Source organism: Myotis lucifugus, unplaced genomic scaffold (assembly GCF_000147115.1).
Source record: "Myotis lucifugus unplaced genomic scaffold, Myoluc2.0 scaffold_74, whole genome shotgun sequence".
Lineage (NCBI taxonomy): Eukaryota > Metazoa > Chordata > Mammalia > Chiroptera > Vespertilionidae > Myotis > Myotis lucifugus.
In genome coordinates, this window is record NW_005871122.1 from 173313 (window position 1) to 200317 (window position 27005).

General features: G+C 42.5%; 4 pseudogenes; all 4 read left to right on the plus strand.

Moving 5' to 3' along the window:
• The first annotated feature begins 12286 nt into the window (after window positions 1-12286).
• LOC102440081 lies at window positions 12287-13362 on the plus strand (annotated as a pseudogene).
• A 4473-nt stretch (window positions 13363-17835) lies between these two features.
• On the plus strand, window positions 17836-18532 carry LOC102433885 (annotated as a pseudogene).
• Window positions 18533-20165: 1633 nt separating this feature from the next.
• LOC102440391 lies at window positions 20166-22249 on the plus strand (annotated as a pseudogene).
• Window positions 22250-23837: 1588 nt separating this feature from the next.
• Window positions 23838-26017, plus strand: LOC102440702 (annotated as a pseudogene).
• The last annotated feature ends 988 nt before the right edge of the window (window positions 26018-27005 follow it).

Genomic DNA, 27005 nt, shown 5'->3' on the forward strand with positions numbered 1-27005 from the left:
GTTCTGTAACCCTATAATTAATTCTCAGTCTCTTAGGGGACTTATGCCCATGAGTGGTTACCTTCACAAGTGCTTCTCAGCCTTTAGTTTTCTTCTTAGGTGAAAAAGAAAGGCTAAAGCACGCCGAAGTTGGGTACTTATCTTCCTCCATTTTCAGTGAAGTAGTTCCCTTTGAAGGGATTATGGGCAAAAGTCTCTGAGTATATTCAAAATTTTAGGGGTTTTTTCTACACCTGCTGATGCATTAGATTTTTTTTTAAATTTTTACCATGAGAAACTATTAGGGTCCCAGGATATAACATTATGAAATGTATGTGTCCACCTAAGACTGGGACTCCAGAAAATGTTAATTCTTCAACTTTTGTATACTCAATCTCCAGTAGGTTATCAATTACAGTTTACATTTTCCTACTAGTTTCTGGCTCCAGGAGCTTCTCCTCTTGGAAAGGTATGATTCTCTTGCAAAGATGTGATTCTCTATATTACCATTTTTAGTGTGTAGGTTTGCCCTGTAACATCAAGTATCTGATGGATCTTAAGAGTTGTTGAACTTTTAGTTTGTTAGTCTGTTGTCTTTTTGTGATAATGGAAGAAATAACTTCCAAGCTATTTACATGTTGGAGCATAAAATATAACTGAACAATTTTTAAGGGTATTTGTACAACAAACAGCTTTGGAAAATAATGCCCCCTCCAAAATAAAGCAGGCTTATTATAGCATTTGAAGATACAATGCCTCCCTTCATATTAAATAGCAGGTGTGTTTGCTCTTCAGAATTGAAAAGATAATATCTCTCTCCAGAACAAAGCACAGGCTTGTAAGCTGCTCATTATAAAAGGTTGAGATCCCCTCTGTTCAGGGATGTGTTGCAATGCAGTCCGCTATGTTTACAGGTGTCCTTTGGCCCTCTTTCCGTCAATCTGTGAGAATTCTGTTTGCTCCAGTTCTTTAACCAAAGAACAGTCAGACAATATAGCAGAGTATTCATGAACCGGATTAAAATGACCTCACTTCGTTTGGAACCTAAAATAAAGCAGCTGACTTAGTTTTATAACCCCTTTGCTTTCATCCCTTCCAATATTAATACCTACTAAAAACATTAATTCATATACATCTTCTCTAAGTAACTAGAGTAAATTTGGAAAAACAAAAAGATAAAATATTTAAAATGTAACAACTTAGTGAAATATTCATTATCTGATTTATTCTCTGTATTTAAAAACACAAATGCATCCCAAATTTGTATTTTGAATTAATGATTTGCTTATTGTCAGTCCTAGGGATGGAATACTGTACCAAATGAGACAGTGTTGAGCTACAGGGAATCAAAGATAGTGAGGAGAATCAGTTGGAGGGCTATGAAATTGTGAAGCAGAGTTAAGGTATTTAAAGTTTTAAAAACTAATGTCAATCAAAAAAACTTTGACCTTTCCTGGAGAAATAAAACTTTGGAAACTAAATTGTCATAAACCATCAATACACAAAGAATTGAAACATTTGTATACATATGTGATGAATCCCATTGCAATTTTGCTTACTAAAGGCCAATGTCTAACTGTGATTTGAATAGATTCTTAACAGAATTAAGAACTGATTATTTCCCTGTAAAATTTAGGTTCTCAAATTCTTTGCGTTATTGCCCACATTTCATGATTTCTATATATAGCCTTATGGTCACTCATTTTTAAAACATAAAGTGTTAACATTCTTTTGTTAATAAAAGCTTACTGTTTATTATCACTAATTCAACCTTTTAGATGCTTAAGCATCTACAATTAATATAAAAAGCTAAGGTTTCTTTTTTAAATAATTCATGAAGATCAAGCATGTCAGTGAATTTAGTTTCTTACTAAGAGTATTCCAATTATAATTTTCTGTTTTGATAGCAGAGTGGGTTGATGTTATGAAGCTGATTTCATAGAATTCTACATAAAATCTCAATTTTATTAATGATTTTTCTCAGTTACATGGAGTGATCTCATTGAATTTGATAGTCCTCATAAAAATTTAAATATGAAATATCAGCATGGATATATTTTTCTATATTTCACAATTGAGATTTGTCAATATTGCACTGTTGGGAAATCTCTTGTTGCTCATAACTTTAAATAATTACCCACATGGGTTACTGACACTTTTTATTTGAAGAAAAAAAAAAGAACTAAAAAAAAAGGAGTTTGACAAAATTTTAGGCAATCTTTTCTAACAAATGTTTTCATTCTATTATCATCCTTACAAGATAATAAAAACACACACTGTAGTCAAAGTGGAAAAAGAATATTGTGATAATGTACAATAGAATCAATGTATAGTTTAAGTGTTAAGATGAGACCTTGGATTAGAGTTGATCAGAGGAACAAGTTAAAAATTTGGAAGCTATTTGGATGGAATGAATGCATTTTGCACGTGAGAAGGACAAGAATTGGAGAGGGTGCAGAGTCAGAAAGCTGTAGACTGAATGTTTGTGTCCTCCCTAAAATTCACTCAAATGTCTGTATCCCCCTAAAACCTAATCCTCATGACACGAGGGAGCAGCTAGAAAGATGGCTGTGTATGAAATATGGAGCAAGCTTGCACCTAACACTGAATGTTGGACTTCTCAGCCTCCATACTGTGAAAAATAAATTTGTGTTGTTTATAAGCCACTGATTGGATGGTATTCTGTTAGAAAAGCCTGAACCCACTAAGACACATTTAATTCAGCATTTTTTAAGTTAAAATGTATTAAAGTTCTAATGTAATTTGGAATCCATTAGACTGATAGTGCCTCAATGCCAAAGCCATGCAAATTGTATCTGAGCCTGCATGCAAAGCAATTATTTACCAACCATGTTTATAGATGATCAGGAAATTATGGTGAAGCACTTACATCCTAACATGAGAGCATGTTATTTATACATAGGTGTTTCACTGAAATTTAATTATGTTATAGGAAATCGAATGGGGATTTGTAGTTAAGACATAAAATGTTTTATTTTTCCCATTTAAATCAGAAATAGACTTTTATTGTTGTAATGCTAGACAAAGATTTCTTTATTCTGAAAATATATTATTTCACGACTTGGATCTTTATAATTTCTACATATGTAATTATTTGCATTGTACCAGAGTTTCTAAATGCCTACAGCATTTTCAAAGAGGAAAGATTTCCACCAAAAAATGGAGTTTTGCTCATGAAAAATAAAATAATTTCTTTTATCTATTTTCTCTATTTCTTATAAATTAATTTTAATCAATATTTTATGTGATAATAGTCAATGAAGGATTTATAATGACCAAGACAACCTAATATTACCTTCAGCTTGATTAAATCTTAGACAAGTTTCACCTTGGCTGGTGTGGCTCAGTTGGTTGGAGGATCATCCCCTACACCAAAAGGTTGAGGGTTCAATTCCCAGTCAGGGCACATTCCTAGGTAGGGGGTTTGATCCCAGGTCCAGGGACACATGGGAAGCAACTGATTGGTGTGTCTCTCTCTCACAATGATGCTTCTCTGTCTCCCTCCCTTCCTCACTAAAGTCAATAAATAAACAAACAAATAAATAAATAATAATCTTAGACAAGTTTCTTCTTAGTTATAGTACTCTGATCTTGTTACCAGCAAGATGACGGGACTTCAGTTCCTGTCTTCTTGGAGGAAAGATTTCAATCAAGAGACAAGTGTAGAAAAGCAAGCAAGAATGTATTGCCCACAGCAAAGAAACAAGGAAGAACATAGAAGAAGCAGGAGAGCCTAGGCTGGGTTGCTTTGGCTCACTGGGAAGTCAAAGAAAAAGGAGGAAGGTGGCCTTGGAGAGACAAGTTCAGGGGGTCAGCTCAGGACAAGCTGCCACTGCTTATTGCTCCCCTAGTTGCAAGTCTTATGGGGTCCCTTAGAGGTAAGGGGATGAGGATACCTGCCTGTGAGGGTGGGAAAGGGGGAAGGGAATGGCACAGGCATGCTCCCTGGAGGGGACTATTCATCAGCTCTATGCTGATATACCAAGATGAGATTTACTCTCTTAGTTTGTCTGTCCTTGGGCATGGTTTGCAAATAGCACTAATTGGATGTCTGTCATCTGCCTCCCTGAGTAGGGTGATTTAAGCTATTTACCCTCTGGTTGGGAAGGAGATGTGCAAACCACTCACTCTTAAGTGTCCTTGGTTTAGGGAAGATAGGATTTACTAGATGGCTGCAAACTACTGTTTAATATCTTAGTTCCCTATTCTTCTTGTTCTGGAATTTTCCTAGCTTTTATTATGTTATAACAATCTCCTCTTTTTAGACAATTTGTGGCTGTAAATCCTTTTTCATCCAGTTTGAGATGTAAATCTTCTATAACCAAGCATGTTTTTTTCTCAAGGACTTGAGAGCCATCCTTTTGTGATATAATCACCAAGGAAGGTATCACCCCTTCCCAGCTTCTGTGGGAGGTACTTACTACCAATTTGTAAAAATGATGGCCTAATCACATTCACCCCCTTCCTTATATGTTCTGCAATACCTTTTCAGTGTCTCATCCCGGTGCTAAAATTCTTCTGCCTTTTGTTTGAAGGGGTTGAGTTTAATCTGTCACTCCTAATACAATACTCTTAAATACATTCTTATTATTTTAAACAAGTGTCCTTTACAAATCACTCTTTGATAATATAGTGCAAGGCCAGCCCATATACCTAGCCTTTAAAAAAATAAATATTTATTTGACAAAATGAGGCAGGTTAGTAAGAAGCTAGAAAAATTCCTTGACAAGTGGAATGGGGAAACTAGGTCAGAGAGTTAAATTGCCAAGCAATTTACAGACAGATAATAAATCACAAGGTCTTATCTTCCTTAACCAAAGACACTTCGGAGCAAATGGCTTACACATTCCATGCTGAGGCAGACCTGTCTCGGTTTTGGTCCCTCTTCAGTGACATTCTTTGAAGGTGAAACTGACCAGAAAATGATCCTGACCTCTCAATAGGTTCATTTTGATGAATCAGCATATTAAAGGACACACCTGGAAAGTTGATATTCTATTCAGATCCTCCCCTGAGCCCTCTCCTAAAATTCCTGCCTTTAAAAAATGGATAAAAACCCTTAGGACAAAGGGTTTCTGTCCCTCCTCCCCTCCTGCTTCTTTCATCAGGCATGTATTTGTGCTCTTTTTCTTCTAAGCTCTAAGGGTCCCAACAAGACTTTCAACCAGGGGAGCACAGGTAGCACCAGCTCATCCAGGATTAATGCCCTAAACCTGCCTCAAAGAGCCCTCCTTTTGCCTAACTTTCCAAGGGGCCAAGGAAGCTCTGCTGGGCTCACTCCTGTTGCTATTGAGAGAGTTAACTTGAACACAGAGTGACAGTGCAGGGGTCCAGTGGAAACAAAGGCAGGTGGAACACAGGCAGGGGAAGACAAGGCAGTCTGAGCAGCCTCATCCCAGGAACCAACCAAGCAGAAATCATCAAATGTTTCTGGACTCAAAGCGGGAGGCATGGGAAACCAAGGAAGGCCTGTGGCAACAAGGTGTATGAGCGCATAGAAACAGAGAAAGTTCAGCACAGGGACAGAGAAAGAACACATAGAAACAGGGAAAGTTCAGGTCCATTGCTGGGCAAGAAGGAGGAAATCAATCAGGTGAGGACACAGGTAGATATAGAGCAGGCTTGTGGCAAACACATAATCCTGGACTGCAAGGCTTCAATGGGCAGTCCATTATTGGGTCCCTCTCCCCTTGCGGGGAGTCTGAATCTGCTTGTAATAAAGTTCCCACACTTTTGCTTAAATCTTCTGGTCTGCGGAGCTCTTTCTTCAGTGTTGCCAGACAGAATCCTGGGAAAAGACCTCAGCTCACCATTCTGGTTATCACTATGATCTTGCCTCTTCTATCTTAAGCCCTTCCTTTGTTTCAGTCCTTAGATTTAATCATTATACTCTCAGAATCACCTTCACTCTTATCATGAAATCTTTAATGCAGGAAGTCAAGAACATACACATTCTAGACCTGGCTGAGGCAGGCCTGCCTCAGTCCCAGTCCCTTTCACACACACACACACACACACACACACACACACACACACACAAACACACACACAACTCGTCTCCCCCGTGTTTAAGACCTGGGAATTATTTGTTTGTATTTTGGTTTTGACGTTTCTGAATGCAATTACATTTTTGCCAGCATGTAAATTTTGTTATAACAGCTACTAACTTGTGGTCATTAGATGAATGACAGACCATGATGTTTTTTATTTTTTATTTTTTTAAAAATCAGTTACAGAGAGAGGAAGACAGAGAGAAAAATAGATGATGAGAGAGAATCGTCTATAAGCTACCTCTTGCACACCCCCTAATAGGGATGGAGCTGGCAACCCAGGAATGTGACCTGACTGGGAATCCAACCATTACCTCCTGTTTTATGGGCCGATGCACAACCACTGAGTCACATTGGCCAGACAAGCAATGAGGTTTTTAAAAAATCTCAAGAAGAAATTACATGCTGAAACCGGTTTGGCTCAGTGGATAGAGCGTCGGCCTGCGGACTGAAAGGTCCCAGGTTCGATTCTGGTCAAGGGCATGTACCTGGGTTGCGGGCACATCCCCAGTGGGAGATGCGCAGGAGGCAGCTGATCGATATTTGATATTTCTCTCTCACCAATATTTCCTAACTCTCCTATCACTCTCCCCTTCTTCCCTGTAAAAAAATCAATAAAATTGTAATTAAAAAAAAAAGAACAATTTACTTTGTGAAAAATCCATTAAGTGAAGCTGAATATTTTTGGCAAAATACAAATGTAACATTACATTATCAATAAAACTTTGCTCTTAGAGAAACTAATTCTTTTAGTTCTTCTTAGGCTGGTTTGTTGTTGTTGTTTTTTAATTCTAGGTTAGGTTTAGTTAGTTTGTTTGATAAAATCTATTCTGGGAAAATATTTTGGAAAATGTTATTTAATATTTTAAGGGAAATAATCTTTTTATACAAGTTATGATCTTTATTTTTAAAACATGGAGAAAAAAGAAAATATAAATAAAATTTTATAATATATCTTTAAATCTAGGAAAATATTGCTTAATCCAAAAATTCTGGTAATTATTCAAATTTATAAGGGATATTGTCCAAATGTAGTAACTTTATTTACACTAAAAACAAAAATAGTTTCAAAAAATGTCCCTTTACACCATTCTACTTTTTTCTTCTCTTTTGAATACTGTGTTTTCTTTTCTCTAATTCAGGCTGCTTATATCTCTTTACAATTCACATGCATTCCAGATAATATATCGTTGATAAAATTTATACTTTGAGTTGATTAATGTTTTTTTTTAATTTCTGGGAAAAAGTAGTTAATATTTATGGTATTTTGCTATAAAATTTTACATATTCAAAAATAAAAATATGATTATTATGTAGAATTATTTAGTCATTTAAATATAAAATTTCAACATAAATGTTATTAGTACTATTACATTTAACTTACAAGTTATGTTAGAGAAAATAATAAGCAAAAATTTATGTTATCTGTTATAAGCTTTCCTACAGTTTAGCCAAATAAACCCTTTTGATTGAGCTTAAATGAAGTATATTTTCATTGCCATAAAAATGTTTAAAATGTTTACAGTTCTACTAAAATTGCCATAGACATAATACAGAAAATAGAGTGACTTGCTTTAACAGAACACCATCAAGTGAAATAAGATTTTAAAGCAAGTATAGCTAGAGTAGTTATTAAAAGACATCGAAGCAAATCCAAATAGGAAGAATTTATGCTCTTGAGTGCTTTGCTGAAATCCTTTGTATTAAAAGATGGAATATGGCTAAGGAGTAAACATTAGCCAGGATAAGTTCTTTTTTTAATATTTCAAAAAATAAATACAATGATTTGGTTTGCTTAAAAATAGCAAGAGTTTAAAAGGAAATAAAGATTAATGAGGAAATTAAAAAGTACTAAAGTATTAAAAACAATAAAAATTATCAAGCAAAATCAAAGGCAGTTTCCTTAAAAATATTAATAAACCATAACAAGCTTCAAATAAGACTGATTAAGAGGAAAGTCAAGGATAAACAATACTGACAATGAAGGCCTGGGATGGGGGCAGGAGTGCAGAGAGGGTAAGGGGGGTGGGGGGAACATCTGTAATACTTTTAACAATAAAGATAAATTTTTGAACAAAGAAAAAGGAGCAGACTACAGATATAGTGGCATGATTTATTTTTAATTCTCAAGTACTTTAAACAATCTATCTATATAATGAAGGAATATGCAAATTTGCCCTCAAGGTAATGACTCGCTGGAGCTTAATGACCAGCTGGGTGTAGCTGTGTGCCCCAGGAGGCCAGGGACATGAGACTGCATCACATAAAATAAAATGCGTTCAATGCCCTAAAGCACAAACATCCCAGCAGATAACTCAATGCAGGTTATTGTGTCATCACAATGATTACACAATAAACTTATTTTCACCTAAAAACTAACATCTCCACTAAAAGATGCCCCAGTAAGGCCACTGAGGCTGTCATCTGTCCCTTTCTACACTGAAGATGACAGGGTCCAAGGAGGAAGGGCTCCGGTTTTGTTTTCTCAGCACCCAGTTAGGAGGCCTGGGAGCCCCGAAAGGGAGGCAGACAGAAGTGCTTTCCCTCAGGGACCCCGCTCTCCCTGAGAGTCCGGCGTGGAGGGCGCTCTCTCTGGGAACCCGAAAACCCGCCTCCCCGGGGCAACTGCGCAGCAGCCAGGCCTGGCAAGCCGAGAGGGCGACCTACCCTTGCGGATGTGTACGCTGGCAGAGGCCACACAGCTGCCATAGTTGAAGTCGTCCTCGATGAAGGAGCGGGAGAATGGGGATCAGAGTCAGCCATGTTGGCATTGGGACCTCAGCTCCTGGCTGAATGACTTAGAGCAAGCACATGGACCTCAACAAGCAGCCGTCATCCCGACCGGGGATCAAACCCAAAATCTAAGTAGGGGCCCTGACAGAATGGAACCCAAACCTTTGCTGTGGCAGAGGAGCTCCAACCCACAGCAGGGACCAGGGCAGCCAGAGGGGTTTTGTTGAGGGGCCCTGACAGGCAGCCCGCAGAGCAGTGGGTTAGAACCTCCTCCTGATACAGCAAGGTTGCAGGTTGGATCCTGGTCAGGGCACAGACAAGAAGCAACCAAAGAGAGCATAATAAGCAGAACAACACACTGGTGTTTCTCTCGCTCCCTTCCTCTCTCTAAAATAATCAATCGATAAAAATTAAAATAAAAAGTAAACCCTCTGGCTTGCAGAGTTGCTAAAACAGTTAGAAAGCAAAGCCCCACCCCTTCCTGTTCATTCAACAAATACTTCATATACTCCTTCAATAATCACACTGGGGATGGGTGCTTGTTTGTTTTGGTTAATCCTCACCTGAGGACATTTTTGCATTGAATTTTTTTTACAGAGAGTGGAGGGGAGGGAGAAAGACAGAAACTAATGTGAGAGACATCAATTGGTTGCCTCTTGCTGAATCCCTGACCAGGGCCTGAGATTGAGCTTGCAACCCAGGTATGTGCCCTTGATCATAATCCAACCCAGTACCCTTTAGTCCTCCTGCAGAAGCACTATCCACTGAACCAAATGAGCATTTTTTTTTCTTTTTAAGTCCTCCTCTAAGGATATGTTCTTTTCATCGATTCTAGAGAGACAGGAAGGGAGAGGGAAAGAGAAAGCAAAACATCGATCAGTTGCCCAAGCAATCCGACAGGTATGGAAGCCACAACCTGTGTATGTGCCCTCACCTGAAATCGAACCCATGACCCTTTGATGTGTGGGAGGACACTCTAACCACTGACCCACACTGACCAGGGCCTGGAAGTACCTTTAAAATTTTTTTTTAGATCTGCACTGGCCAGGTGGCTCAATTATTCAGAGTCTCAACCTGTACACCAAAGGATTTCCTGTTGAATTCTAGCTTAGGGCACATACTTAGGTTTAGGTTAGATCCCGGTGGGTCAGCAGGGGCAGAAGCAGCCTACTGGTATTTCTCTGTCACATGGATGTTTCTCTCTCTAACAATCTATTTTAAAAACATCCTCAGGTAAGAATTATATATATATATATATATATACATATATATATATATATATATATATATATATATATATGTATATGTATATATATATATATTAAAAAAATTTCGATCTAAAATTTTATTTGGTTCTTTTTTAAATTTTATTTTTCATTTACAGTTCACATTCCATATCCTATCCTATCTAATAATAGACAAACATGATAATTAACCATACCTCCGACACACTTCCCATTGGCTAATCAGGGCGATATGCAAATTAACTGCCAACCAAGATGGCAGCCTGCAGCCAGGCAGCTGAAGCGAACAGGAGGCTTGCTTGCTCCAGTGACGAAGGAAGCCAAGGTTCCCCACCTGCCGCTGCCAGCCTCTGAGCTGCACTCTAAGAAACAATGTTGCAATTATAGAAGCTAAACAAACCCCAAAAAACCTGCTTTCAGCCAGCCAGGCCTCAGAGCTAGAGTTGCAACAGTGTTTCAATCATAGAAGCCAAACAAACAGAGGTCTCAGAGCTGGAGTCGAGCCTCAGAGCTAAAGCCGGCTCTCAGTTCCAGTGACAGCCATAGAAGGTAAATAAATCCCAGAATAAAAAAAAAAAAAGAAAAAAAGGAGAGGTTGGGTGTTTCAGTCACCCGCCAGCCTGAAAACGGCCCTCAGCCCCTCACCCAGACTGGCCAGGCACCCCAGTGGGGACCCCCACCCTGAAGGGGGTGTGACCAGCTGCAAACAGCCATCATCCTCTCATCCAGGCTGGCCAGGCACCCAGACGGGACCCCCACCCTGATCCGGGACACCCTTCAGGGCAAACCAGCTGGCCCCCACCAGTGCACCAGGCCTCTATCCTATATAGTAAAAGGGTAATATGCAAACTGACCCTAACAGCAGAAGAACTGGGAATGACTGGTTACTATGACAAACACTGACCACCAGGGGGCAGACGCTCAATTCAGGAGCTGCCCTCTGGTGGTCAGTGCACTCTCACATGGGAGGAGCTCTGCTCAGCCACAAGTCAGGCTGATGGCTGCCAGTACAGTGGTGGTGGTGGGAGCCTCTCCTGCCTCCTCAGCAGCGCTAAGGATGTCCAACTGCAGTTTAGGCCTGCTCCCCAATGGCAAGTGGACATCCCCCGAGGGCTACCGGGCTGCCAGAGGGATGTCTGATTGCCATCTTAGCCCCAATCCCCTGGGGAGCGGGCTTAAGGCAGCAGGTGGTCATCCCATGTGGGGTCCCAGACTGCAAGAAGCCATAGACCAGGCTGAGGGACCCCCCTCTCCCCCCGAGTACACAGATTTTTGTGCACCTAGTCCTATATAATAAAGCCCTAATATGCAAATTGACCGAACAGTGGAATGACTGATCGCTATGAACTGACCACCAGGGGGCAGATGCTCAACATAGGAGCTGCCCCTTTGTGGTCAGTGTGCTCCCACAGGGGGAGTGCCACTCAGCCAGAAGCCGGGCTCACGGCTGGCGAGTGCAGTGGTGGTGGCGGGAGCCTTCGAAGCAGCAGTAAGGAGCAGCGAGCTGAGCAGTAGGGGAGCAGCAAGCAGTGTGCGGTAAGGAGTGAGGGGTCATGGACTGCGAGAGGGCACAGGCAGGGATATGGGCCTCCCCCTCCCCCAGTGCACAAATTTCGTGCACTGAGCCTCTACTTGTATAATAAAACTTGAAAATGTAAATGAAAACGCCACTGAATATAAGAAACCTAAACAGATGTCATCCTAATATATAAAAACCCAGGGTCCATAAGGTCCTGTCCAGCCCCCAGCCCTCAGGCTCCATTTATCAGGGGATGGCTAACAGGGGAACCGGGGTCCCTCAGGCTCCAATGAATCTGTGGCAGCAGCGACTGGTGAGCAGGCAGAAGGCAGACAGCTTGTTCCTTCCCCCGGTCTGTAGGCTCCCATTGATCAGGGGATGATTAACAGGGAACCTGAGTGAGTTGCGTGGGGACTAGCGAGCAGCTGGAAGGCAGGCCTCTTGGTCCCTCCTCCTGGCCCTCAGACTCCAATCAATCAGTGGTGGAGGCGGGGCAAAAGTGGGGACTGGCTTCCTTAGTAGTCCTATAGGTTCAATCTCCAGAGGACAGGACAGGCACCAACAGACCAGTGCCTCTGGCAGGATCCCAACAGTGCTGCTGGTCTCCTGGAACTCAGTCTCAGGCACTGCGGCCACTTCCCTTCCCTAGATGCTCCACAAGGAAGAAAGGATAGCGCCAGGGGCAACCAGCGATGACTCCTCCAGGTCATGGGCACTGGCCCTCGCCCACCCCACTCCAGATGAAGTATGATCACTGCACATGGAAGGAATGTAGTAAAAAAACAAAAACTGATGACCAAGAGAATGCCGCAGTCAATGTCTGGAGTCTGACTCAGGAGAACAGAGAGAAGGGAGAATTCCATAAGTTAGCCAATGCCAAGATATTTCTGAGTGACAGTTGTGTGACCGCTGACGAAGGAGTCCAAGTTTCTCAGCAGAATGTCAAGGACTTCTTCCGTGTTCTGAACCTTTATAAGAAATGTGATACCTCACAGCACAAGGTACTGGCAGTCTCCATGTGTCCTCAGTCTCTGCCTTATTTTGCTGCTAAATTCAGCCTCAGTGTCACTGAAGCATCCAGAAGGCTCTGTGGCTTCCGGAAAGGCCTTGGGGTGCACTGCCTTTGACATGAAGATAGCCTCGGACTTCAGCATCCTGGAGAGTCAGAAGGAATTTGTGCGTTGGTACTGCCAGCACCGTGAGGAAGAGCCCTGGCTACCCATGATGACCTCCACCTGCCCCGGCTCGGTCCACATGCAGAGCGTGTGCTGGGTCACCCCATCACCCCCCACCTCTGCACGGCCAAGTTTCCCCAGCAGATCATGGGGCTCTCTGGTGAAGGATTTCTTCACCAGACAGCAGAACCTGTCCCCCGACAAGATTTTGTATGTCATTGTGTCCCCGTGTTATGACAAGAAACGAGGCCCTTTGAGAAGATGTTCCCACAGCTTTACATATTTCCCAGGGTGCTGAGTGCATGTTAACCTCAGGTGAAATTGTCTATATAATTGAGCAAAGTGACCTTGCCTCGAATGACGCCCCCATGGGCACTCTGTTTGGAGACGTGAAGGAGGAGGAGGTGAGGCTCCATGAGGGTGCCAGCTCCGACGGGTACCTGGCGCACATCTTCAGGCACACGGCCAAGGAGCTGTTCAACGAGGACGTGGGAGTGCTCACCTACCGCACCCTGAGGAACAAAGACTTCCAGGAGGTCACCCTTGAAAGAGATGGAGAGGTTCTGTTATGCTTTGAGGCTGCTTATGGCTTTCGGAACATCCAGAAAAAAAAAGAATGCATAAATTTCACAGTGTTCTAGGAACTAGAAAAATTAACACACCAATTCATTTTAGGGGTAATTTTAGCCCTGATTCTTATTAAAGACAAGACAACATTTTTGAAAAAAAATATGTAAGCTAACCTCACTTACCTGTTAATTGCAAAATCCTAAATTAACTTGTCACTTAGAAAATTCAACCTTCCCTAAGAAAAGATTCATCATAAGATAAAATGATCAGGGTATTTGTCATGAAAATTGTACTTTAAGGAATTCCCAGGCATATGAAATGCAATTGTTGGTCTTCAGATCTGAGGAATGATAGAAAGTTCTTTGCCTTTAGCTCTTTACTTCTAACCATGTATAAATTATGTTTAATTTTTAGATTGAAAGATTTTTTTGTCAATTTATGATTGTATTTAGCAACTTTTGCAAGGTCTTAGAAAATATTTTAATGTCAAAAAGAGACGCAAATAACCTTGAGGGAAATGAAAAGAGCGTTTCTATTTCAGAGTAATGAGTGAACCCATGGTGTCATTCCTACTCACTGCCCAAATTACAAATGACAAGATAGAGATAAAATTAAAAGCAGTGCACTCTTCCCTCACATGCTGCTCACCCTAAGTGAGAAGGAAGAGAGCAAAACCTGTTTCTAATGATTCATTAAGTGAAAAGAGCAAACTATGAGATGAATATATATAGAATAAGCTGGTTTCATTTTTAAATAATAATCCTACATAAAGCTATTCGTGTGTGTGTGTGTGTGTGTGTGTGTATGATGTGTATGTGTGTATGTATGAACACATACAGGAGAAAATTAAAATAATACACCAATATATCAGTAGTGGTCATTTTTGGAAAGATGGCTTGGAGACATAGAATTTATTATTTTATTTCTTTTTACAGGTTATTTTTACTTTTCATATTTTTCAATATCCTATCTAATAAAAGAGAAACATGCAAATTGACCATAACCCCAACACCCTTCCCATTGGCTAATCAGCATATCCTTATGCAAATTAACTGCCAACCAAGATGGCGGCTGGCAGCCAGGCACTGAAGCGAACAGGAGGCTTGCTTGCTCCAGTGACAGAGGAAGCCAAGGTTCCCCGCCTGCCACTGCCAGCCTCTGAGCTTGCACTCTAAGAAACAATGTTGCAAGCATAGAAGCTAAACAAACTCCAGAAACCTGCTTTCAGCCAGCAGGGCTTCATCCAGCAGGACTGCAACAGTGTTTCAATTATAGAACAAACCCAGATCCCTGCTTTCAGCAGCCGAGGTCTCAGAGCTGCAGCCGAGCCTCAGAGCTAAAGAAGGCTCTCAGCTCCAGCCACAGCCATAGAAGGTAAATAAATCCCAGAATAAAAGAAAAAAGAAAAAAAGGAGAGGTTGGGAGCTTCAGTTGCCCGCCATCCTGAAAAACGGCCCTCAGCCCCTCACCCAGACTGGCCAGGCACCCCAGTGGGGACCCCCACCCTGAAGGGGGTGTGACCAGCTGCAAACAGCCATCATCCCCTCATCCAGACTGGCCAGGCATCCCAGTAGGGACCCCCACCCTGAAGCAACAAGATGGAGGCTAATTTGCATACTGAAGGCAGGCGGCAGTGGGCAAGGCTATCTGCTGTCCTGGGACCCGGATCTGTGACCCGGCCGGGCGGGGGGCAGTGCTTGAAGCTGTCCACAGTCCAGGACCCAAATTTGTGACCCTGCCGGGCAGGGGGCAGTGCTTGAGGCTGTCCGCGGTCCCGGGACCCGGATATGTGACCCTGACAGGCAGGGGACAGTGCTTGAGGCTGTCCATGGGACCAAGACACGGATCTGTGACCCTGCCGGGTGGGGGGCAGCACTTGAGACTGTCCGCGGTCCCCGGACCTGGATCCGTGACCCTTCCCGGCAGGGCTGCAGCTCGCACAGGGGCGGATCAGCCAGAGTTGGGCAGGGCAGGACACCTGGCTTCTGCCCAGCCCCAGTCATTCTGTGCAGGTGAGCAGCGCAGAGAGCCTCTGGACAGGGGAGGCAGGCCAGTGGAGGGCGGCCTGTACTCCCACATGGCGGTGGTGACAGCTGTGAGTACGCCAAGCGGAGCCTGCAGGCTGAGCTGAAGTAGCGCCTGCAGGCCATCAGCACCCAGGAGTGGCTGTGCAAGATCTGCCTCCTGGCCCAGAAGGTGCAGGATCCCAGGGATAGCCACCATGGCGGGCCAGACTGACATGCTCCTGGCTGCACCACTGGGGTTTGCAGATCTGCAAAGCCAGAGGCCTCTGGTGTGCACATTCCCCCCTCGCATGCGAACATCCCCCAGCACACTGTCACCCTCCCACGCCTGCAACAGTTGCAAACCAAGGCATGCACAAGTTCCCCCCCGCCTCTCCACTGCACTTCCATCAATCCGGCATGCCTAACACCCCCACAGGATGTGCACACATCCCCTCTGATGTGCTCACATCCTTAGGAGAGTGTCTGGGTGTTCTGGGTGCTGAGGGTGGGCGCCTGTGAGATGACAGTGAGAGGGCGGAGTGGTGATGCCCTGTTCCCACGGAGGACAGTGCAGCTACGAGATCACCTCTGGGGGGTTAATGCAGGTGCTGAGGCAAGAGCAGGTGCAGATAGACATACCTGGTGGGCACGGGCGGCCCTCACTGAGGTGCCTTTGGTCAGCATTCAAGATCAAGAACCCAGAGGTGGAGAGGAATTCCGTCCTCTCAGTGAAACAGTGGGATAGTCGGGGCGACTGTAGAGGAGGAATGTGCACTTTGGGTGCCAGAACCCATGAGCGAAGGCTGCCCTGACTGAGCCTCGCTTGCTTGGGGCCTAGCTCACTCCTGCCGGACAGCGGGTGACAGGACATGCTTTTCTGAATTAATGAGAGAAAAAGTTAATTCTCCTGCTGCCCAGGAAGGTGGAAAGTGAAGTGGGGAGACATGTGGGGAGTGAGCGAGGTTTCCTTTCTGGGGGTTCCAAATCTGCTGTTGGTTTCTTTCACCACTGACTAGAGATATACAGGCTGTCCCCCCAAAATGTATACACACTTTGAATACCTACTAATTCCAATGGTTTTAAGCATAAGAAAGAAACAACAATGGAGCTGTTATCTGTTAAAAGTGTGGGCACAAACAGGTAGTTGGACATTCCCTGAAGGGTCTCAGATTGGAGAGGGTGAAGGCCAGACTGAGGGGCCCCTTCCCCCCACTACCCCAGTGCACGAATTTCGTGCACTGGGCTACTAGTTTTCAAATAAAACACATTAAGGAAAAAATGTTAAAGAAAACTTCTCTGGCTGAAAGAGAATCGGCAAAGATCAAAAACAGGAGAGCAGCTGAGGACAATTCTTATAAACTGGGAAATGTAAATAAGTATAATAAAAATCATCAAATTGTATTATGTTGGTGAAATAAAATAGATTTGAGGATTGAACCATCCAATTAGGGTGATAAAATGAATACTAATTTTCCCAAAAGACAATGAAAGGTTGCAAGGAATCCAAAACAACAGGATCTGTGAATAGAAATCAGAATTCAGCAAGCCACATGTAACACTTTTTTTTCTTTTTCAATTAGTTTACTTTCTATATTATTTTGTATTGTTTTCAGGTGTGCAACTTAATGGTTAGACAATCATATACTTTACAAAGTGTTCCCCTCAATATTTCCAGGACCCATATTCCCTATGCTCTGCTTTACATCCCTATGACTGTTTTATAACTACCAATTCATACTTCTTAATCCCTTCACCTCTTGAAATCCATCTAGGACAAGCTAGTCTTGCCTAGTGACTTGCAGCTGTGTCCTCTCCCATGGCTACAGTTGAGAAGTTTCCTACTTAAGAAAGTTTTAAGATATATTGGGGCTTTAGGTTAATTGAAAAATATTTATTTGGAGAATAAGCAACTCACTTAATAAACTTGATGATGTAGTAATCATAAATTGTCTCTTTATCAAAAATTGCAATTATAGAACACAAAAAAATGAGACCTTTATAAAAAAAAAAACTTACAGGATCCAGTCAAAAGAATGCTCAACATAAATGTTACAGCACTATGTTTGTTAGAAAACAAGCATGAATATAAATGAAGTGAGAATTCAACCCATAAAAGTTAAAGAACTATCAATAAACATAAAACAAGCAAGCTGATGACAGAATTGAGATAAAACTAGAAATTAATAAAATAGAGAACAACAAAACCAAGTGATTTGATAAATAAAACCAAAGCATGTTCTTGAAAGACCGATAAAAGATATAACACTCTTGCAAGTCTGATAAAAAAAATAGTGGGAAAATACAATAGAATAAATAATAGTGATGAAAATGGAAACATAACTACTGATATAAAGGAACATAACACATTTTAGATAAATTCTTGATACAAGTTTGTTTCAATAAATGTGAAAATATAAATATAATGGACAATATTTAGAAAAAAATAAAAAATATATATAAGAAATCTATTAATATGTCAACATATTGATACTAATAAAAAAAATTGAGTGGTTGTTATGGGGCACTGGGACAGCCTCAGGCTGTTTGAACAGTTTAACCCAAAAGATGGATATCAGACCAAACCATACAATTTATATCAACAATATGAATGACAAAATTTCAAAAGAAGAATTGAAGAGATCCCTGTATGCCCTGTTTTCTCAGTTTGGCCATGTTGTAGATATTGTAGCTTTAAAGGCCATAAAAATGAGGGGTCAAGCCTTTGTTATATTTAAATAATTGGGCTCATCCACAAATGCCTTGAGACAGTTACAAGGATTTCCATTTTATTGTAAACCAATGCGAATCCAGTATGCAAAAACAGATTCAGGTATAATATCTAAAATGCATGGAACCTTTGCTGACAAAGAAAAGAAGAAAGCCCAAATTGTGGAACAGACAGCACTGACTGCTAAAAAGAAGTCTGGTCTGGGAGCACCAAATTCAGTTAACACCCAAGGAAATGCAACACCAAATCCTCAGGTCCCTGATTACCCTCCAAACTATGTTTTATTCCTTAATAATTTACCAGAAGAGACTAATGAGATGATGCTATCCATGCTGTTTAATCAGTTCCCTGGTTTCAAGGAAGTATGTTTGGTACCTGGGAGGCATGACATTGCATTTGTTGAATTTGAAAATGATGGACAGGCTGGAGCTTCCAGGGGTGGGTGCTTTACAAGGATTTTAGATAACACCATCCCATGCCATCAAGATCACCTATGCCAAGAAATGACATTTGGGAGAGTTGTCTTTAAAGGACTTGGTGTTATTTATAGTGTTTGTTTTCATAACAATTGGTCAGGCCATTTTAATAGTTGGGGCCGGAGGAAATGCAAGTATATTTGTGTAGGTTTTTAAAAATTACCCACTAGTGAACTATGAAATGCAAAGGTCTCAATTTTATACAATAAACTTTTACACATAATACTTCAAAAAAATTGAAAAGATAGTTAAAAACCAATTGCAAAAAAAAAAAAAATCCTGATGAGTTCTAGAACATTTCAAGAACTATGGGAATTAATCTAGTGTATAGTAAAAATTGTTGTGATTCCCTTTTAATTCTAAAAAACTTTAAGAACCTCAAACATAAAATAATATCAAAGGTATTAGTAGGAGCAATAGAGGTAGTAGTAGTAATGAAATCTCATCCCAATAATAAATATAGATTTAAAAAATCCTAAAAGATTATTACCAACAGAATCCAGAATCCATTTCAAACTGTAAAGATGTTCTGAAATTTAAAAACACATTAATGAAGAGGGAAAACTTTATCATAACCTCCATAAATGTCCAGGAAGTGTTTAATAAAATTAAATTTTTATTCCAGCCCTGATCTGTTTGGCTCAATGGATAGAGCATCGGCCTGTGGACTAAAGGGTCCTGGGTTCAATTCCGGTCAAGGGCATGTACCTTGGTTGCGGGCACATCCCCAGTGGGGGGTGTGCAGGAGGCAGCTGATCGATGTTCCTCTCTCATCGATGTTTCTAACTCTCTATCCTACTCCCTTCCTCTCTGTAAAAAATCAATAAAATATATTTTTTAAAAATTAAATTTTTATTCCAAGTACAACTCTAAGTAAGAGACCATTAAACAACTCTAAGTAAGAGACCATTAAAAGAAAGCTTTTTGGACTTGAGAAAATGTATCTGTCAGAAAGCATCAGCAAAACATCATATTTTGCAAAAATAGTAAGAGATATATCCTGTAAAATGAAGAATAGTGATATATTATCACCAAAATTTTTTGGAGATCTCAGCTAGAGAACTTAGATTTTAAAAATTAAATTCGATATGAATACTGGGAGAAAGAAACTAAATTATCCTTACTTTATATATATATATATATAATTGATTTTTTTTACAGAGAGGAAGGGAGCGAGATAGAGAGTTAGAAACATCGATCAGCTGCCTCCTGCACATCTCCCACTGGGGATGTGCCCTCAACCCAGGTACATGCCTTTGACCGGAATCGAACCTGGGACCCTTCAGTCTGCAGGCCAACATTCTATCCACTGAGCTAAACCGGTTTAGGCACTCCTCTTTTTTAAATATGTCTTTTTTAGAGAGAGAGGAAGGGAGAGGGATAGAAAGATAGAAACATCAGTGAGAGAGAAACATCATCCATCAGCTTCTTACTGCACAAACCCTATTGAGGACAGAGCCCGCAACCAAGACATGTGTCCTGACCCTGATCCAGAATTGAACCAGTGACCTTTTGGTTCATGGGTCCACACTCAACCAGAGGCTAGGCAATTATCCTTATTTCTTGATGAACCATTTTCTCCCTAGAAAACCCAAGAAAATCAAATAAAATATGGTTACAATTAGGCTGTCAAAGATAACATCTGCAAGGATTTGATATTGCATATGAGACCTGAAGGGTAAGAAGCTGACTCTACAAAGTCTAGGCATGTATGTGTCAGTGTGTGTGTGTGTCTGTCTGTCTGAGTTTGTGTTTTGTGTATTATTCATATATATATATATATATATATATATATATATATATATATATACTAATAAAAGAGAAACATGGTAATTAGCGTACGACCGCTACCATTTTCATTGGCTAATCAGTGAGTATATGCAAATTAACTGACAACCAACATGGCAGCCGGCAGCCATGCACTGAAGCGAGCAGGGAGGCTTGCTTGCTCCAGTGACTGGCGGACTCCAATGTTCCCCGCCTGCTGCTGCCGGCCTCTGACCTGGCAGTTTAAAACATTGTAACAAATATAGAAGCTAAACAAAACCCCAGAAACCAGCTTTCAGCCACCGGGATCTCAGAGCTGGAGTTATACATTGTTTAGATTATAGAATGCAAACAAACCAGCTACCAGCTTTCAGCAGCCGAGGCCTCAGAGCTAGAGCCAGAGCTAAAGCTGGCCCAGAATAAAAAAAAAAAAGGCACCAGGCCTCTATCCTATATAGTAAAAGGGTAATATGCCTCCCAGCACCGGGATCAGCGGAGCCACAAGGCCTTCTGTCACCGGGATCAGCGGAGTAGCGAAGCCTCCCAGCACCAGAACCATAGGAGCAGCGAGGCCTCCCAGCACCGGGATCAGGGGAGCCGTGAGGCCTTCCCAACCTGGGATCAGCGGAGCCGCGAGGCCTCCCGGCACCAAGTTCAGTGGAGCCGCAAGGCCTCCCAGCAAGGGGATCAGTGGAGCCTCCCAGCACCGGGATCAGCAGAGCAGCGAGGCCTCCCAGCACAGGGATCACCGGAGCTGTGAGGCCTCCCAGCACTGGGATCAGTGGAGCAGCAAGGCCTCCCAGCACCGAGATCAGCGGAGCCACAAGGCCTCCTGGCCTGTGATCAGCGGAGCAGCGAGGCCTCACTGCCCCTGTGTCTAGCGGAGCCACAAGGCCTCCCATCACCAGGATCAGCTGAGCAGCGAGGCCTCACTGCCCCGGTGTCAAGCGGAGCCAGGAAGCCTCCCAGCACTGGTATCAGTGGAGCCGCGAGGCCTCCTGGCCCTGGAGCAGCGTGACAGGGGGCAGCGGCCCAACCCCCTGATCAGTCCTGCTCTGTTCCTGATAGCGGGGAGCTCCCCAACCCCCTGATAGGCCCTGCTCTGTGTGTGACAGAGTGCAGCTCCCCAACCCCCCCATGGGCCCTGCTCTGTGTGTGACAGGGTGGAGCCACAACCTCCCCATCAGCCCTGTCTTGAGTGTGACAGGGGGTGGTGCCGCAACCTCCCCATCGACTCTGCCTTGAGTGTGACAGGGGGCGGCACCCCACCCCCCAATCGGCCCTAGCCTGAGCCCGACTAGGGGCTGCGGGGCAGGCACCTAGGGATTGGGCCTGCCCTCTGCCACCCGGGAGCAGGTCTAAGCCAGCAGGTCGTTATCTCCCGAGGGTTCCCAGACTGGGAGAGGGCACAGGCCAGGCTGAGGGACGCCCCCTCCCTGCCGCTTGCACAAATTTTTGTGCACCAGGCCTCTGGTATTTAAATAATTGGGCTCATCCACAAATGCCTTGAGACAGTTACAAGGATTTCCATTTTATTGTAAACCAATGCGAATCCAGTATGCAAAAACAGATTCAGGTATAATATCTAAAATGCATGGAACCTTTGCTGACAAAGAAAAGAAGAAAGCCCAAATTGTGGAACAGACAGCACTGACTGCTAAAAAGAAGTCTGGTCTGGGAGCACCAAATTCAGTTAACACCCAAGGAAATGCAACACCAAATCCTCAGGTCCCTGATTACCCTCCAAACTATGTTTTATTCCTTAATAATTTACCAGAAGAGACTAATGAGATGATGCTATCCATGCTGTTTAATCAGTTCCCTGGTTTCAAGGAAGTATGTTTGGTACCTGGGAGGCATGACATTGCATTTGTTGAATTTGAAAATGATGGACAGGCTGGAGCTTCCAGGGGTGGGTGCTTTACAAGGATTTTAGATAACACCATCCCATGCCATCAAGATCACCTATGCCAAGAAATGACATTTGGGAGAGTTGTCTTTAAAGGACTTGGTGTTATTTATAGTGTTTGTTTTCATAACAATTGGTCAGGCCATTTTAATAGTTGGGGCCGGAGGAAATGCAAGTATATTTGTGTAGGTTTTTAAAAATTACCCACTAGTGAACTATGAAATGCAAAGGTCTCAATTTTATACAATAAACTTTTACACATAATACTTCAAAAAAATTGAAAAGATAGTTAAAAACCAATTGCAAAAAAAAAAAAAATCCTGATGAGTTCTAGAACATTTCAAGAACTATGGGAATTAATCTAGTGTATAGTAAAAATTGTTGTGATTCCCTTTTAATTCTAAAAAACTTTAAGAACCTCAAACATAAAATAATATCAAAGGTATTAGTAGGAGCAATAGAGGTAGTAGTAGTAATGAAATCTCATCCCAATAATAAACATAGATTTAAAAAATCCTAAAAGATTATTACCAACAGAATCCAGAATCCATTTCAAACTGTAAAGATGTTCTGAAATTTAAAAACACATTAATGAAGAGGGAAAACTTTATCATAACCTCCATAAATGTCCAGGAAGTGTTTAATAAAATTAAATTTTTATTCCAGCCCAGATCTGTTTGGCTCAATGGATAGAGCATCGGCCTGTGGACTGAAGGGTCCTGGGTTCAATTCCGGTCAAGGGCATGTACCATGGTTGTGGGCACATCCCTGGTGGGGGTGTGCAGGAGGCAGCTGATCGACGTTCCTCTCTCATCGATGTTTCTAACTCTCTGTAAAAAATCAATAAAATATATTTTTTTAAAAAATTAAATTTTTATTTCAAGTACAACTCTAAGTAAGAGACCATTAAAAGAAAGCTTTTTGGACTTGAGAAAATGTATCTGTCAGAAAGCATCAGCAAAACATCATATTTTGCAAAAATAGTAAGAGATATATCCTGTAAAATGAAGAATAGTGATATATTATCACCAAAATTTTTTGGAGATCTCAGCTAGAGAACTTAGATTTTAAAAATTAAATTCGATATGAATACTGGGAGAAAGAAACTAAATTATCCTTACTTTATATATATATATATATAATTGATTTTTTTTACAGAGAGGAAGGGAGCGAGATAGAGAGTTAGAAACATCGATCAGCTGCCTCCTGCACATCTCCCACTGGGGATGTGCCCGCAACCCAGGTACATGCCCTTGACCGGAATCGAACCTGGGACCCTTCAGTCTGCAGCCAACATTCTATCCACTGAGCTAAACCGGTTTAGGCACTCCTCTTTTTTAAATATGTCTTTTTTAGAGAGAGAGGAAGGGAGAGGGATAGAAAGATAGAAACATCAGTGAGAGAGAAACATCATCCATCAGCTTCTTACTGCACAAACCCTATTGAGGACAGAGCCCGCAACCAAGACATGTGTCCTGACCCTGATCCAGAATTGAACCAGTGACCTTTTGGTTCATGGGTCCACACTCAACCAGAGGCTAGGCAATTATCCTTATTTCTTGATGAACCATTTTCTCCCTAGAAAACCCAAGAAAATCAAATAAAATATGGTTACAATTAGGCTGTCAAAGATAACATCTGCAAGGATTTGATATTGCATATGAGACCTGAAGGGTAAGAAGCTGACTCTACAAAGTCTAGGCATGTATGTGTCAGTGTGTGTGTGTGTCTGTCTGTCTGAGTTTGTGTTTTGTGTATTATTCATATATATATATATATATATATATATATATATATATATATATACTAATAAAAGAGAAACATGGTAATTAGCGTACGACCGCTACCATTTTCATTGGCTAATCAGTGAGTATATGCAAATTAACTGACAACCAACATGGCAGCCGGCAGCCATGCACTGAAGCGAGCAGGGAGGCTTGCTTGCTCCAGTGACTGGCGGACTCCAATGTTCCCCGCCTGCTGCTGCCGGCCTCTGACCTGGCAGTTTAAAACATTGTAACAAATATAGAAGCTAAACAAAACCCCAGAAACCAGCTTTCAGCCACCGGGATCTCAGAGCTGGAGTTATACATTGTTTAGATTATAGAATGCAAACAAACCAGCTACCAGCTTTCAGCAGCCGAGGCCTCAGAGCTAGAGCCAGAGCTAAAGCTGGCCCAGAATAAAAAAAAAAAAAGGCACCAGGCCTCTATCCTATATAGTAAAAGGGTAATATGCCTCCCAGCACCGGGATCAGCGGAGCCACAAGGCCTTCTGTCACCGGGATCAGCGGAGTAGCGAAGCCTCCCAGCACCAGAACCACAGGAGCAGCAAGGCCTCCCAGCACCGGAATCAGCAGAGCAGCGAGGCCTCCCAGCACCGGGATCAGGGGAGCCGTGAGGCCTTCCCAACCTGGGATCAGCGGAGCTGCGAGGCCTCCCGGCACCAAGTTCAGTGGAGCCGCAAGGCCTCCCAGCACCGAGATCAGCGGAGCCACAAGGCCTCCTGGCCTGTGATCAGCGGAGCAGCGAGGCCTCACTGCCCCTGTGTCTAGCGGAGCCACAAGGCCTCCCATCACCAGGATCAGCTGAGCAGCGAGGCCTCACTGCCCCGGTGTCAAGCGGAGCCAGGAAGCCTCCCAGCACTGGTATCAGTGGAGCCGCGAGGCCTCCTGGCCCTGGAGCAGCGTGACAGGGGGCAACGGCCCAACCCCCTGATCAGTCCTGCTCTGTTCCTGATAGCGGGGAGCTCCCCAACCCCCTGATAGGCCCTGCTCTGTGTGTGACAGAGTGCAGCTCCCCAACCCCCCCATGGGCCCTGCTCTGTGTGTGACAGGGTGGAGCCACAACCTCCCCATCAGCCCTGTCTTGAGTGTGACAGGGGGTGGTGCCCCAACCCCCCAATCGGCCCTACCCTGAGCGTGACTTAGGGTGGCATTGCAACCTCCTGATCCGCCCTGCTCTGTGCATGACAGGGGGCAGCGCCCCAACCCCCTGATTGGCTGGCTCTGTATGTGACAGGGGTGACGCCACAACCCCCTGATCTGCCCTGCTCTGTGCGTGACAGGGGGTGGTGCCGCAACCTCCCCATCGACTCTGCCTTGAGTGTGACAGGGGGCGGCACCCCACCCCCCAATCGGCCCTAGCCTGAGCCCGACTAGGGGCTGCGGGGCAGGCACCTAGGGATTGGGCCTGCCCTCTGCCACCCGGGAGCAGGTCTAAGCCAGCAGGTCGTTATCTCCCGAGGGTTCCCAGACTGGGAGAGGGCACAGGCCAGGCTGAGGGACGCCCCCTCCCTGCCGCTTGCACAAATTTTTGTGCACCAGGCCTCTGGTATTTAAATAATTGGGCTCATCCACAAATGCCTTGAGACAGTTACAAGGATTTCCATTTTATTGTAAACCAATGCGAATCCAGTATGCAAAAACAGATTCAGGTATAATATCTAAAATGCATGGAACCTTTGCTGACAAAGAAAAGAAGAAAGCCCAAATTGTGGAACAGACAGCACTGACTGCTAAAAAGAAGTCTGGTCTGGGAGCACCAAATTCAGTTAACACCCAAGGAAATGCAACACCAAATCCTCAGGTCCCTGATTACCCTCCAAACTATGTTTTATTCCTTAATAATTTACCAGAAGAGACTAATGAGATGATGCTATCCATGCTGTTTAATCAGTTCCCTGGTTTCAAGGAAGTATGTTTGGTACCTGGGAGGCATGACATTGCATTTGTTGAATTTGAAAATGATGGACAGGCTGGAGCTTCCAGGGGTGGGTGCTTTACAAGGATTTTAGATAACACCATCCCATGCCATCAAGATCACCTATGCCAAGAAATGACATTTGGGAGAGTTGTCTTTAAAGGACTTGGTGTTATTTATAGTGTTTGTTTTCATAACAATTGGTCAGGCCATTTTAATAGTTGGGGCCGGAGGAAATGCAAGTATATTTGTGTAGGTTTTTAAAAATTACCCACTAGTGAACTATGAAATGCAAAGGTCTCAATTTTATACAATAAACTTTTACACATAATACTTCAAAAAAATTGAAAAGATAGTTAAAAACCAATTGCAAAAAAAAAAAAAATCCTGATGAGTTCTAGAACATTTCAAGAACTATGGGAATTAATCTAGTGTATAGTAAAAATTGTTGTGATTCCCTTTTAATTCTAAAAAACTTTAAGAACCTCAAACATAAAATAATATCAAAGGTATTAGTAGGAGCAATAGAGGTAGTAGTAGTAATGAAATCTCATCCCAATAATAAACATAGATTTAAAAAATCCTAAAAGATTATTACCAACAGAATCCAGAATCCATTTCAAACTGTAAAGATGTTCTGAAATTTAAAAACACATTAATGAAGAGGGAAAACTTTATCATAACCTCCATAAATGTCCAGGAAGTGTTTAATAAAATTAAATTTTTATTCCAGCCCAGATCTGTTTGGCTCAATGGATAGAGCATCGGCCTGTGGACTGAAGGGTCCTGGGTTCAATTCCGGTCAAGGGCATGTACCATGGTTGTGGGCACATTCCCGGTGGGGGTGTGCAGGAGGCAGCTGATCGACGTTCCTCTCTCATCGATGTTTCTAACTCTCTGTAAGAAATCAATAAAATATATTTTTTTAAGAATATTAAATTTTTATTTCACGTACTACTCTAGGTTGGAGACCAGAAAAGAGAAGCTTTTTGGACTTGAGCTGATGTATCTGTCAGCAAGGATCTGTGTTACATCATATTTTGTCTGCCAGCTAAGAGGTGATCTCCACAAGCATGAGCTGAGAGACATATTAGACACGGGAGCTTTTTTGGAGATCTCAGCTAGAG